The 14,999-nt window shown below is 38.4% G+C and overlaps 1 protein-coding gene across 3 annotated transcripts in view; it reads right to left on the bottom strand.

The window, feature by feature from the left end:
- Nucleotides 1–14,999, bottom strand: part of NCK2 (NCK adaptor protein 2) — a 72,453-nt gene that overhangs the window by 38,931 nt on the left and 18,523 nt on the right. The window contains exon 1 of one of the 3 annotated variants that reach the window (XM_027674983.1): nt 11,905–11,989. The exons of the other annotated variants lie outside the window; for them this stretch is intronic. The gene's annotated coding sequence lies outside the window, so the exon portion shown is untranslated. Of the gene's footprint in view, nt 1–11,904; nt 11,990–14,999 lie in introns of those variants that run through there. 3 annotated transcript variants of the gene reach the window in all.

Below are 14,999 nucleotides of genomic sequence, written 5' to 3'. Positions count from 1 at the left end.
ATAAAAAAAAAGGATCCATATCAGCATGCCACTTGAACTAGAATCTTTGCCTACAGACTGACACAAGTTAACATTACGACTAGATTAATGCCCTGGCCCAATGGGTAGAAAAGCAGCACTTTTTACTTTGCCCTCAGAAGGAAGGCTCACGGTTATGTCAGGATTAGTCAGGTTAGTGCAAACAGGAGGTATGTTTGAACCTTAAAGATGCAGCGAGAAAGGAAGTAGTTGCTCTCCTTGTTCACAATTTGTTTTGCAAAAAGGAACATGACTGAAAAATTACTGACAGTAATGCTTGAAATTTAATCCCTCACCACGGGAACAAGCAAAAATTCTATTAATAGGCAGTGCCAATTGATATAATAGACTGTTCTGAAATTGAATGTCTTCCTAAGAGACACTGAAAGAAAGGGACAAAATTGATACAGAGGCTTTGACATAACACTGATGTACATAAAACACATAATGGCTATACAAAATTAAATAAGACATAATTACTATATGATATTTAGTTAAGTGCATTGCAAGAACAAAAAGCTAGCTGATGACACACAGTTTTCTCTTAAGATTTTGAAGGCTGAACAACCTCTCCTTTTCCTGTCCTCAAACTCTGAAAAGCAAAACGGGTTTTGAACCCTGCAGCACGTGTTGCTGACAGGCCAGCTATCTGGTGACCACCTGGTTAATCTTTCATAAGCTATAGCAAATAGGCAAGACTTGGTCCTCTAAGGTAGCACAATTGTGGAAAATTAAAAAAGTATCTTTCATCAAGGCCTCTTTCATAGTAAACAGGTGTACTTACTGTATTCTGCAATTAATAACTTGTATTAGATCACTTAATCTGATGTACACTCCAAATCTGAAGCCTTCTTATTTATGATAATGCAATCTCTGTCTACTGTTTCAGGAAGTTTGCAGCTTTGTTTTCAATTACAGTTGTTTTTTTTAATTGTGTGTGTGGGGGTGTGGTTATTTTTTTTAAATCAGCCTGGATGAGTAGTTTTGACATATAGAAAGATTTCAAAAAAGCACATCTCTACATTTGAAATTGTTTCACTCAGTTCTTGGGGATCAGTAAAACATCAAACACAAAGACAGAACTCAGCAGGCATTAAAACAAACAGAAATGTGAATTCAAATAAACACTTGTGAAAAAGAATACACCTTTTGGACATACTTTTAGCTATTTCCAGTGGCATACATTTGAAAAAACAGGAAAATATAATCTCTTTCATTCAAAGTTGTCATAGTTTGAAACTGCCCCCACCTCTTTTAAAGAAACTTAACTAAACAGCTGTAGTGACCAAACATTCATCACCTAGCTATGCAGTTCTAAAGTGTCAAACCACTACCTGAGCAAAAATCCCCACACCTGGACAGCCTAAAATTGCTGACTGTTTTAACATAAGCTTGACAATTAATCTAGGGTATTTCACTATTAGGTCTCATTAGGATGCATTGATTAGAGAACTAAAAGTGATAGTTGAGTAAGTGCAAGTAATTATTATCTAGTTTACTTTGATGTGCAAACTGAAGACACAGTCACAATCAATAGATGCTGCTGTAGGTACTTTAGGAGGGTTAGTTTTCCAAAGCTGAAAGCAAAGATGAGTGGAAGTTGTAAAAAATAAATATGAGCAAAGATGTAAATAAATGAATCCATTGTGAAGGAGAAACATTTTACTACAATTTCCAACCTACTCTGACAATTTAGCATTTACGAAAGAAGTATTATATGGTTAAAAGAATAATCTCAAAAAGTGAGGCAAAAAGCTCTAGAGGCTGTGTCCCCTCTCCGTGGTCCTTTCTTTGAAAAGGAAAAACTGATAGCAACAAGCTCAAGGCAGGAAATGCAAAGTGAAAGAACCAAAAGAAGTGTAGTTCAGTTCACCAAGAACTACAAAAAATGTATTAAACTACATTGGAATAAATTAATTATTAGCAAAAGAGTAAGTAAAGAATTAGATAGAACATTAGGTTGACTGCAATTAGATAGAACATTAGGTTGATGTAGGAGAAAAAATGTTTAATACTATTTCTACACTATTTGATTATTTTACAATGACAACCATTTTCTTCTCTGCCATTAACAAGCATATAAAAAAAGTAATAAGAAAAGTTAAACACTTTCAATATTCAAATACACCCCAAGATCCACAAAGCTACCACAATTTTTGCATCCACTCTGAGGAAAACGTGGAGCAATGAAGTTGTTCTGGAGAGCTACAGTTGCACCACTAATTTGAAAGCATAAATTGGACCATGCTTGATAACACCACTAAGTAGTCAGACAAACTCTAACCCTAAAGAAAAACAAAGATACAAAGGACCCCTCCAACACCCTACACAGCATACCAGAAGATTATGGATGTGCAACTTATTAAAAGGGTTTTAAGAAAGAGAGGCGTGAACAAATTAAATTGCACATTTTTCACTTATTTTTGGTTTAAGTCCACCCATCTACCCAAGCTGGACAGACAACAACTGAGGGACAGCCCCAGCTGCAGTGCAGGAGTGACTTCAAAGGCAGGCTCAGCAGGCACCATGAGCCTTTCTGACAGCACACAGAACATTTCTTCTTAGGTGCAAAAAGTACTTGTTTCCTTTCGAGTCACTTAGGGGGGGAAAAAAAAAATCAAAACAGAAAGGCATAATTACAGATGAAACAGTGAGGGCGATACAGCCTGGTGGAAACGTTAATCACACCAGAGGCGTCATGGCTCGTGCACCCACGTTGGACAGCCTTGCCACGGTCCACTTCTGTGGGCACTTCAAGTGCAAGGTTTTTACACAATACTTCATGTTAAAAACATAAGCAGGCTGTACACCTTCAAAAAAAGTGAAGGATCAGTCTTAATTAATCGATAATTTAGAGCTGTACTAACTATGTAACTTGACCTTACTGCCTGCCCCCACACACCGCAGACCCTCTTCCCCTCTGTGTGACCTGACACTGTTCACAGGCACAATGCTGCTAGGTTTGAGGTTTTTTTCTGCAGCCGGATGCCTTTGACAGCTGCTAAGCAATGTTTGCCTCTCTTGGCCCCACAAGGTATCTGATATCCCAATCTCTAATACATCTGCAGCTACGTGCCAGCACCTTGTATCTTGCGTTGCAGAAGAACTACAAACAGGAAACCTCAAGACTAGTTTAGTGGTAACGAATTTCTGCATAGCTCCAATACAGCACAGAAGTTAAGCTTGTTTGTTAACTTTTAAAAAGACACAAAGAAAAAGGAGAATACATATTAGAAACACCCAGAAATACATCCTTCCTGCAAAGGAGTCAGTACAGCATTTTATCATTCAACAAAAATTAAATCTTTGCGTGTTTATATAAGAAGGTATAAAAAGATGTTCGTAAAAACTTCCCACCCAATGTTTTCATGAATCCTATCACACAAATAAGTCTGCCCAAATGAAGCATGGACAGCTTCAAATGATCTCTTAAAATACTGGGACCAGTACTGCTGCTCAATGTCTTCGTCAGTGATACAGACAGTGGGATTGAGGGCATCCTCAGCAAGTCTGCAGACAACACCAAACTCTGGTACAGTCAACACAACTGAAGGATGGGATGTCATCCAGAGGGACCCAGACAAGCTTGAAAAGTGGGCCCATGAGCACCTCATGAGGTTCAACAGGGCCAAGTACAAGGTGCTGCAGCTGGGTCAGAGCAACCCCTGGTATTGGTACAGGCTGGGGGATGAAGGAATTGAGAGTAGCCCTGTGGAAAAGGACTGTGGAGTACCACTAGATGAAAAGCTGGATGACCCAGCAATGTCTACTTGCAGTCCAGAAAGCCAACTGCATCCTGGGCTATACCAAAAGCAGTGTGGTCAGCAGGTCAAAGAAGGTGATTCTGCCTCTCTACTCTGCTCTGGTGAGACCCCACCTGGAGTACTGCATCCAGCTCTGGGGCCCTCAGCACAGGAAAGACATAGGTGGTAGATGCCCCATCCCTGGAAACATGCAAGGTCAGACTAGATAGGGCTCTAAGCAATCTGATCTACTTGAAGATGTTACTGTTCACTGCAGGGAGGAAATACTTTGGTATACAATACAATATACATTGTATATTGGTATACAATGGGTACATGATCTTTAAAGGTCTCTTCCAACCCTTAATATTTTATGATTCTATGAAAAGTAAAAGATACTTTGGCCTGCTAACTTTAGTGGTAGAAAGAGAAAGCCATCCAGGTTGTTACAAGGTAGGCTGCTGCAGCATCAGTAGAACACAAATCTGAGTTCTGGGCTTCTATTAATCTTGCAATACCACCCTAATTTTATACGTTATTCACTTTTGTTTCATGTTGTGACCTTTGCACAAGTTAAGTCTCCCAATTTCATATTTTTTAAAATTTCATTAGTAATACTGCTATGCCACAGAATTTCCTCATCTGGGGCAGTTCAAGGTACAAATGCTTAATGAATATGAAAGTCTTTAAGACACATAATACGAAGTACTATCTTTTCTATTTATGTGATAAGCACTCTGCTGTTTCAGGAAGCTAAGTCTTTAAAAATCTTTTGATGTTTTACTTGAAAAGGATATTTCTATAGCCTTATGGAACAGCATGCCTATTATATAAAGTAGGCAGTGTTCGTTTTTAGCATCTCACAGATGATTTAAATTTAAAATTCTATTTCAAAGGACAAAAGGCTGGTATTTTTACAGGAACAAGCTGGTATTATAGCAACTCATGTTAAAGTTTCACAGTACTAACTATGAGCCTTACAACTTATCTATGCTTAAAAGACAGATAATAATAGCAATAAAAGTTACAGAGAAAACATTCTAACAGGTCTCTAACTACTAAGTGGAGACTGAGTATGGTCGCAGACAGGGCAAAGGGCTTATAAGAAAAACCTAGCTCAAGTCTTTCCATAAACATGGGATGAGAACCTTAAGGGATCAAAAAACCCAAACAAATATATTTCAGCTTGTTGGGGGGGGTGTTGTGGAGGGGGGATGTTGTTTTTAAGGAATTTGTATTTTTATGTAATTCAGAAAACAGGACAAAGATTAACAGACAGTAATGGCACCCTGCTAGAGATCAAGCAAAAAATCACTAAGAAAAAGGATTTTTGTAGTTAGATGATTTTATTCCTACTTCACCCCATCCAGACAGTATTTTTGGTAGAAAGTATTTCCCCTTATCTTGAAGGCTATACAAAATTGCACCTTTTCATGGCCTTCTTACCAGAAAACACAAGGAACATGAACTATCATTTTGCTGATTCTAATTTGTTGAAAGATGAGAAAAAACAATAAAAGTCTGAATATAAAGCAACTCCAATGGCAGAAAGTCAGCTAACATCCTTTCCTAGCAACCCCTCCCTCCAGCCTTTAGCCCCCACGTGCTTGTGCCATCTGCCCTCAACCTCCCCTCTCTGCAGCTGTTGCTGCAATCCCCAGCAGCAGGCAGGGCTCAGGCACGTGCTGGCAGCGGCTGGAAGTTTTGGTTCTGCCTCCATCAGCAGCCTACGCAGATGCAGCTACCATGGGTGACCGAACCTGAGGTGATTTTTTTCCACTATTAATGCAAAAAGATTTTTCTTGCTTTATTTTGAAGGCACTGCCAACAAGAGTGATGGGGAATGGGACAGGAATAGGGAAACCCAGATAGTGCAGTGAGGACATCTTCAGACCCTTTGGTTGCAAACAACATGAGACAAACAGGAAGGTGGCAACTTTTTTGGCCTATGTCTCTTGGCTGCAGAGTAAACCCAATAGAATCCCAAATTGCCTCACATTTAGATACAGCAAGAGGGTAAGAAAAGAGCATCAGCTCACCTTTTCCTGAGTTCTTCTAAAAGCAGTTTCAGAAAAAAACCACATAGTTAATAAACAACTCATCTGCACTACAGGAAGCTTTTGGGAAAGAGACCTCATCTTGCCTCTAAAACAGCAGCAGTGATTAATGGCCACATCTTTGCAGTTGGTTTTCTAAGTCAGAGACACAGATAAACCTAATGTTTGCTGGTGGTGTTCTGGACGGCTCTCTCTCCATTCCTCCTGGCAGACAGCATTTAAGTTTACCTCTCTATTCAGAAACACATGAAAACAAAACCAAACAAGATAAAAGAGAAGGGAAAGTCCAGGAAGAATACAATATATCTTAGGTGCCTACACAAGACAAAATTACAAACCATTTCACACCTAACAACATTTCCACAGTTCCTTACAAAAATGGAGTAGGAGGGAGTCAAGCACACAAGGTCAGGAAAAAAACCAGACTCTTCTGAGAGGACATTTAGGTAATATTATCTATATGACAGACTGGTGAAACACTCTGTGAAAGAACAATTTAAGTGTACCTCTGTTCATGCACTTTCATCCTCACTATCAATAAATCTTCCTTCTCTCCTCAAAATTAAAGCAGCCAGCCACTCAGGACATGGTGAACACCATGAGATTTTGTAAAGGAGACATCCTTGAATTTCTTTCAAGATTCCAAATAATAAAGTGTTTGAATGATTTGCTTCCATTGCTCCTTCTTTTCCCATGGCTCAAACGTTCAATGGTCTGCAGGAGTTATACTTCACTGGAAGTGTTAGTACACTTACGTATTGTATAAACAAAGAACAGTCCTCCGACATAAGAAGTTTAACCTTGATCTTGCACAGAAGGACAAAGCTCAGAATCACTGTGGATTGCTAAGTTTTACTGCTAATCCCTTGAAACACTGCTACCTACTTTTCAAGGGATTTCACTTTAAACTGTCTATAAAATGCTGAAAATAAAACTGAACTGCTGACCTTCTGTTCCCCAATGGAAAAATCATACATTCACTTTTTAACTAGAAAGAGGAAGAGATGTTTGTTCAGTTCAAAAACCCATTTATTTCCAAAGTTGTTTAAGGAAAAAAAAAAAAGAAAAAAGAGTACATTGTCCATTTCTAGACAATGTTCACTTTATAGTCTTAAGCAACTCATCAATTGCTTTTCAAAAAACCCCATTCAATCTACCTCATAACAGTAGGAAAATGTGAAAAATACATTTATTAAAACAATTTTCAACTTTTTAGCTTACAGAGCACTAAGTAATTTAAGGGCCCTGTTCAGACTCTCCTCCTGTGAGCTTTCCAGTTTAATGTAATTTCAAATATTGAATAAATCCTTAGATTTTTGGATTTTTTATTAGCAGGCCACCCAGACCAGAATTTTTATCCAATATAAAAAGCTGCATTGTAGGAGTGAAAAAAAAATTCCGATGCTTCTCAAGATAATTTCTATCTCAAGGCAAAGTTCCAAAGATTTTTACCTGAATTTGGGGTTAATGAACACATATTTTCCTCATATCTTGGAGAGCTTCTGAGGCAAAAAGCTGCTTTCTAGAAGCAGGGTTTTTGAATAGTACTAAACATAATCACTAGACATAAGATACCATTCTTGATTCTGTGTTTATGTACGTAAACAAAGAGGCAGCTTGAGAGATACAAGATTGGATTTCATTAAGAAACAGCTAATACCATTACATTTATTCCTGTATAAATCTGTACATGTTCCTGAAGAAGGCTGCAGTATGAGATAGTTATTCAAAAAGCTAAGCTTTTAATTTCCTGATAGGATATGTATCAAGAAAAAGCACAATTTAAATAAAGAAACACTGTTCGATCTCATATGAAATGCGAGTGAATGCTGTAGCTTCATAAGTCTCTCGTCCATCACACTGACTATGTGCTAATGCTATACAACCAAGACAGTATAAGCCTAGACAAGAAATAGCAATCCCAGTCTTCCCCTAGAGTTATCTATTCTAACAGCACTTCAGAGTCAAGACAGGAATCCTCTCTTACAGCTCCCAAAACACAAATGCAGAGGAAACACTACCCCCCACACTTTCCCAAATAAAACAGGTTTCAAAATGACTTGTCCTATAACTCTTCAAAAATGCTTTAAATTTAAAATCAAGACAACACTTTTGGTCAGGAATGTTGGCAGCATTCATTTATTTCAATCAAATTATTTCTTACATATCTTCCTCCAGTTCAAATGAGGTCCTCTTCCAAAAAATTGCACTTGTGAATGCTCTGCCACACAATTACAGCAGCTAGCTATTGTTAATTCCTCAGTCGATGGGGAGAGACACAAAGCCAAGAGATAAACACCATTCACCAAAAGGGGGAAAAGGATAAAAGAGGATTTTCTGAAACCCTTCTGCCAGGCATCCTCCAGAGAACACAGGCTGCTGTAAGCATGTTAGGAAGATGCTCCTTATTCTGAACTCTTACGTTCAGGTGCCAGCTGCTCTAAGACAGCTTACACAGACAATCTAAAAAGTTGTTCCACTGCTATTATCTCAACACGATTTTCCACTGCACCAGAACTGCCGCTCAAAAGGATAAGCTTCTGAAATTAAACTTTTACTGTAGGAATATCTGACTTTTTTCATAGAAACAGTTACCCAAAACCAAGAATAAGCAATTAGAAAAGTCTAAATTTCTAAGAGCAAAATATACATTCAGTAGGGACCAACATAGCCTGGTGACACTGGACTCTCATCTTCCTTTATTCCTACTCTGACTTGCAGTGCTCGAACAAAACTGAGTATTTTCAAACTCCTTTAAAACTTTTACTATTTTTACCTTCTGTCAGAAACTCCTCCACAGTTTACTTTTTCTGAATAAAATCTCCCTGCAGTAAATTGGTTCAAAATTAAACATTTGGCTTTGGCTGCTACATCACATTCCCTTTCATCCAGAAATGTTATGTACTCTTAACACTGACGAGACCTTGTGCCCTCATATGCTTACAGATGCATTTTCTTCCTTACTTCCACCAGATAACAATAAAATGCATCAACAAATGTGAAGGGGAAATAAAAGCAGCCAAATAATTTCCAGACATGGAGAGAGACTGTACTAGAACAAAAATCAAATAAAGGAAAATCAGGTTCAAAACCACAGGTCTGAAATGTGGAAGTTTAGCCAGAGAGTTCTCATTCCTTCTAGATAAGGAAAAATTATAAATTTTATATTGCTAATGATTTTCAATAAAAATGACTGCCATCAGTCCCATACACCAGTTTAGCTGAGAGCCATACAAAACACTTGACAGCTTCTTGTCTTACTTGTAGTCAATATCCAAGAGCAACACACTACAACCCTGTTCTAAGTGATATTACAACAGAATTAGACAATTTCTTCCTTATCTCAGACCTTACTCAGAGAGGTCAACAGTGTTATCAATTCTGCATCAGATCTCAATGAAAAAGGCTTTCTAAAGAAAATTCATACACAAATATTTGGAGCCATGGACCAATGGATTAAAGGAGCAGCAAGTTACAATTTGTTAACTCATCAGAAGTAGAAGACAAAAATTCCCAAATCACCTCAACAGAATAAATAGAGAAATACACCTAATACAGAATAAAATAGAAAATAGAGAAACAAAAAATAAAGAGAATAGGGAGAAGAGGGAAGATACATGCATCCCCTCCCTCCCTGGACCTCAGGGAGAACTTACAGAAGAGAGATCCCTTCTCCTTTCCTGCACCACAGAACCTCTGAATGCTTCAAGTGACTAATACCAAACATTTTTATTTTATTTGTTCTTGTTCTTAAGCCTCTTGTTGAACATTAAGCTCTGAGGAACAGGTCTTGGTCTGAAGTGTTATTTGATGCCTTGTTCCTGCTCCTCTAGTGTGTAATAAATACATTTAGGTTCAAGAAACTCAACCTTGAAACCAAGCCATAGTCCATAAAGGTAAGTAGCACTATGTCATTGCATCAAATTCTGCCCTCAGTTTTTGTTTCTCTTATTTTTAAGAATTCTGCAGGATTACTCAGGGTACTGACTCAGGATGTGGAGATGTCCAACCAACACCTACAGGTCAGAATCCTTGACCTTTGAGCCGTCATTTTCCTCTACTTCTGCTAAACCACAGGCAGGGAGCAGGTCACAACAACCAGGAGGCTTCTGATCTCTCTGCTGCAACTTTTTTTCCTTAAGAATACAAAGCAGCAGCTTCTCCTCACACAATGGACATAAACCCAGCACACAAATGGGACACCCCCATTTTGGCCACAAAACGATGTTAAAGGGAAGAAGGCCTACAGCTCACAGGCCAAGACTTCAGGAAGTCTCAGTAATTTAATGCAATTAGAAAGTATGTTACAGCAGTCATGCACCTAAAGAGTGCCTGAAGTGCAAGTCAGCAGTTGAGAATGCAAGTTTCCATTATCCCTTTGACAGTAAATTCAATTTCTAAGGAGCACAACTGTCAAAGCCTTGCTTATGAGAGCTAGTTTCAAAACCAGTTTCATAAACATACATACACACACACACACACACACACACACACACACGGTTTGTAGTTCTAGTCAAAACATTCAAGTAAACTCAAGATGTCACACCCTTTTGTTTTGAGATAAATGCTTTAGCTTACCGAGCACCAAGGTCTTCATTGTAATGAACCAGTACTCTCTCTAGCAATAATGGGACAGACCTTTCCAGATCCTGTGCAAATCCAGGGCTGGCAGAAAATACCATTCAGTAATCTTCAGGGAGAACTAAGAAAGGAAAACTAATACTTCGACTGTTTAATCTTGAAAAACAAATTCAGAGATCAAATATGAAGAGATGTCTAACCCTCATTCAACAGCATTTTTGGGGCTGGTATGTGATAACTTGAGAATTAATGGTATGAGACAACTGAGCTTTATCAGAGTGTGTGCTAAGAGCTTTTGGTGCAAGATAATAATAATAATAATGGCCAGTCTTCACGAACGAAGATTTTGGGAAAGGTCTTTTACCTTTCCAGCCTGCGCAATGGATTTTTTTTAGGTGAGACACAGCCTGCGCTGAACTGAGCCCACCCTTTAATCCTAAGGTTCATCTGCCGGGGCCGAGCAAGCTTGGACAATGGCAGTGAGGTCCTCAGGACGTAGGTTTGTTTAGAGTGACCTTCTCATAGATGGATGGCCTCACAGGGCTAATGGGCTCCATCTGCCGGGGGGGACTGGGATTCAAACCTGGGTTGCAGCGGTGAGAGTCCCGCATGCTAACCACTAGGCCACCAGGGGTCCCCAGTGGGGGTGCAAGATAGAGAATTCAAAATCAGCCTTTTGGGAAAATCTGAATCCCCCAACTTCCTGCTGGGAAATGATCTCTCTGATATCACCTGCTGTACCTACTTGCATAAGAGGCAGATACCTAACCTGCACATAGGAAAACGTCTGCTAAACCATTGGTATTGCACATTAGAAAAAAAAAAAAGTCAGGCTAGAGGTAAATTTTAAATTGTTAGTAGGAAGAGGTGAAACAAGCTGTCACAAGACAAAGACGTGCTAAAAAAATGCAAGGATTCAAACTAGAGAGGAAAAAACCAGTATGAGTAGCAATGACAGTAGCAGGGGACCTGCTGGAAGCATTATGCATACAGCTGCTGAATCAAAAAGCAGAAGAATCATTTAAAAGAAAGAAGGGGGCGATAAAAGAGCGTGATGGAGCAGGTAGAAAATAAGCTTCACAGAAGCTCTATTATGTGGAACAACTAAGAGCAGCTGACACAGACAACAGCCTCCAAAATGAGGAGGGATGAGAACTGCAGGTGATCCCTGAAACAAAAGGGTGTGAAGAGATAGCATAAAGGAAAGCAGGGATTAAACCCACAAGACTGTTAAGGAACCTGTGATACCTTCAAATGAGACTTTGAAACCTAAAATCAGCGAAAGAAAAATAGACTGTAAAAGGTTTGTATCTATATGCATGTTATTCTATGCTTCATGTTGCTGTTGGCATAAAAAATAAACAAAAGGACAAGCTCATTTTCTCAGTCCTCTCTGCTTAGTACAATTGGAGTTTTGTTACTACAGTGCAAACAGTAATTGTAATCCAAGATTAACTAACCAAGTTATTAGAAACAGAATTCCACAAGAAATATTCCACACTAACCTTTAAATAGTCTGTTCTCTGAAATTCACCAATTTCAGCAGTTATCCAGTGTCCCACTAGATAACACACATGAAATCATTCACCAGATACTGAACAAGACAAACTGCATGTCCAGTCTCTTCCCATTCATTACGAGCCCAACTGTTTTTAATATCATAATACATTTGAGGTAACACATACCATTTGAATATGGAATGTTACATTCATATGGAATGTTAAGAACACTATAGAAAACACACACGTTTACATTTTTAGCTGTGTTTCTATGACATAACAATTTTAACATGAACAGTGAATCATTTAAAGTTCCCTCAAAGCCTACACACCAGAAGAACTGCCTTCCAGCCATTATCAAATGGCCTTCAACTGATTTAAATGACCTACACCAATGCCAGCTGCATGTATGCTGCTGCAAAGCACCAGCTCAAGCAGTCAGCCCTAAAGAGCTACAAAACAGGCATGGCAACCAGAGGACAGGGGACCTCTCTGAAGTGTTTGTATGCAGACGACAAATGCTTCTTTATGGGGGAGTCACATCTTGGAATAACTCAGTGGCCTCAGCTGCTAATTTGCCTCCTCCTTCAGGAGGACTTGGGTTCACCACCCCTCCCCTGCACCAATACAGCCCTATTGAACTACACTGTGCTGGCACAAGGACTGCTCCTGGTCCCCACATCCCAAAAGCCTCAAGCCAACTTTCCCCAACATATGACTCTATGTAACTCACCGAAGTCACAAACACTTTCAGCATCTCTGAACACCCTCCCTGTGATGTAGCTTAACTGCATAAGCTATTTTTAAGTGTTTTTCAGGATCATACTTTAAGTCACATCAGTTGTCCCTCAAAAGTACAGTGCATATTTAAATCTTCTAACAGAAACTGGTGGAACACCTGGACATATTTATTTAGAAACCACAGAAACAGGGGCTCAATAACCTGTTCTGTCAGTGGCATTCCTCTGAACACTGGTTAAGACACCAAGGTTGGTCACTAACTGTTTTATGCCCAGTTCACTAATACATATGAGCAAGCTAATTTGTACCCAAGTGTAACTATTTTACATACATTAACTCAGCTATATTCATGAGAAACATGCTAGATTCTTTCCAGCAGGCAAAGTATTTTTGGCTTAGAAAAAGGGACACTGGATGACAAGACAGCCAAAGTCCATACTGGCTATCATACCACAAAACTACTTGCATCAGGAAAAACATGGTCATTGTTCTATTTTAACTGAAATGAATTTTCACATATTGATGAAAGCTGTACAGTGTTCTCTGATGAGGAATCCATATGGACTGCAGTTAAAGCACAATGCAAAGGCCATTTGTGGGCTGTAACATGTACTATTGATACCTACAGCCATGAGTTGCACCTGAAGCTATCAAAGCTGGAAAAAATAGACAATTGATTCTCAATCAATTTTCATATTATTAGTAAATTAAAACATGCCTGTATTTCAAGCAAAGAACTACAATTACTACAAAGAGAAACAGAAAAATGGAGTAAAGAAAAAGCTAAACCAGAAAGTACTAAAATTACATAATTCAGGGAAGATCAATTTATTTGAGGTGTATACCTGTGGTTATGGAACTGTAGGAGTGGGCCGAGAGTGTTCTTCCCTACTGTCCACAATTACAGGTCATGCAACTAGCATTACATAATGGGTAGTATTCTATAAATTCATTTATTATATTAAATGTTTGTAAATGTATTTAAGTAATACTAAAGTTCCATTCAAAGGCTTAAAATCAACACTTTAGGCACCTGGGATAACTGGCATAGTTACAGAAGATCAATTTTTTTTAAGGGAAAGGAATCCAAACATCTACTCAGCACATACCTTTAATTCTCTTCATAACTGTCAGAATCAAAGTTTACCATAACTAACTAATATCAAACACTTAGAACAAGTATTGCTTTCCTTGGGTTTAAAAACCTCAAAAATTAACAACTACAAACATGCTGAATCACAGAAAAATACTTACACTCTGATTAGTTAGAAAGGCCAGGGTTATAAAATTTTTTATTACATTTAAAGATATATATCAGATAATTTGAAAATATAGCACAAAAGCCCATTATCTCACAGATTCTACCCTAGTACTTCAGAATTTCCTTTTCAGTTTGAAGGAAATTGAATCATTCACAAAACCAAACAGAGATGTTATACTTAAGACTGGATTGCATTTAATTCTAACTGGTTCATCTGCACTTTATTGAAAATTAAGTCTAATTTCAATATCTCATAACACTTCACTGAACAAGTGTTTAACAGAACTCACAACAACTATCAAGGCACACAAGGACTTCATATATTGCTTTTCATGTCAAGGTTCCAAAATGTCAATAATTGGACTTCATAACTTCCCTCTGGAGAAGGTAACATTACTTTTATTCTATAAACAGAGAATTTGAGTAAGAAATAAATCCACCTGATAAAGTAATGAATGAAGCTAAGATTCTGACTTTTCTGCAGCCACTACAATGCTGGTTATTCATTCAGTGTTCTGCCATTTTGCTTTTACTTTTCAGTACAGTTGTAGTGAATTTCACTTTGTTAAAGGTTTCTGTTGATAAATCACTGTGAAGCCACAGAGATCAACTACAGTTACTAGAAATTTACAACAAGGTACACAAATTAACAGAAAGAAGACAGCCAGACTAAACACAAAAAGAATCCTAGGGGAACATCAGCTTCACTAGGCCACATCAGGTCTTCAGTGCTAGCCTAAGATACTCTCTATAAATGGAATGCAATTCTGTTCTGCTCCCAGAGAAAACACAAAAACCTTCTTTCCTCTCCATACCTTCAATACTCAATATTTTACTCTCAATACTCTCAAAGCTATTACCTTGTTTTTAGAATTCAATCAAAGAGTAATATTAAGCCTGCTCCATCACAGACTATGGCTGGCTGCTAGCCCTCCATACTTCCCACACCACCATGTTGTGCCTTCAGGGGAAAATGTCCCAAGTCAAAGCAGTAGGTAGCAGGAGGCAGGAGCCATAAAACAATATCTAGTGCTTAATTAATAGTCTCAGCCTATAATTTTTTTCTTGTTTTTTTCTGAAAGTAAGAGCTAGAACTGAT

This window comes from Neopelma chrysocephalum, unplaced genomic scaffold (genome assembly GCF_003984885.1).
Source record: "Neopelma chrysocephalum unplaced genomic scaffold, ASM398488v2 Primary Assembly neopelma1_25, whole genome shotgun sequence".
NCBI lineage: Eukaryota > Metazoa > Chordata > Aves > Passeriformes > Pipridae > Neopelma > Neopelma chrysocephalum.
Note: the sequence above shows the minus strand (reverse complement) of the source record. Positions and strands in the feature narration are given on the sequence as shown.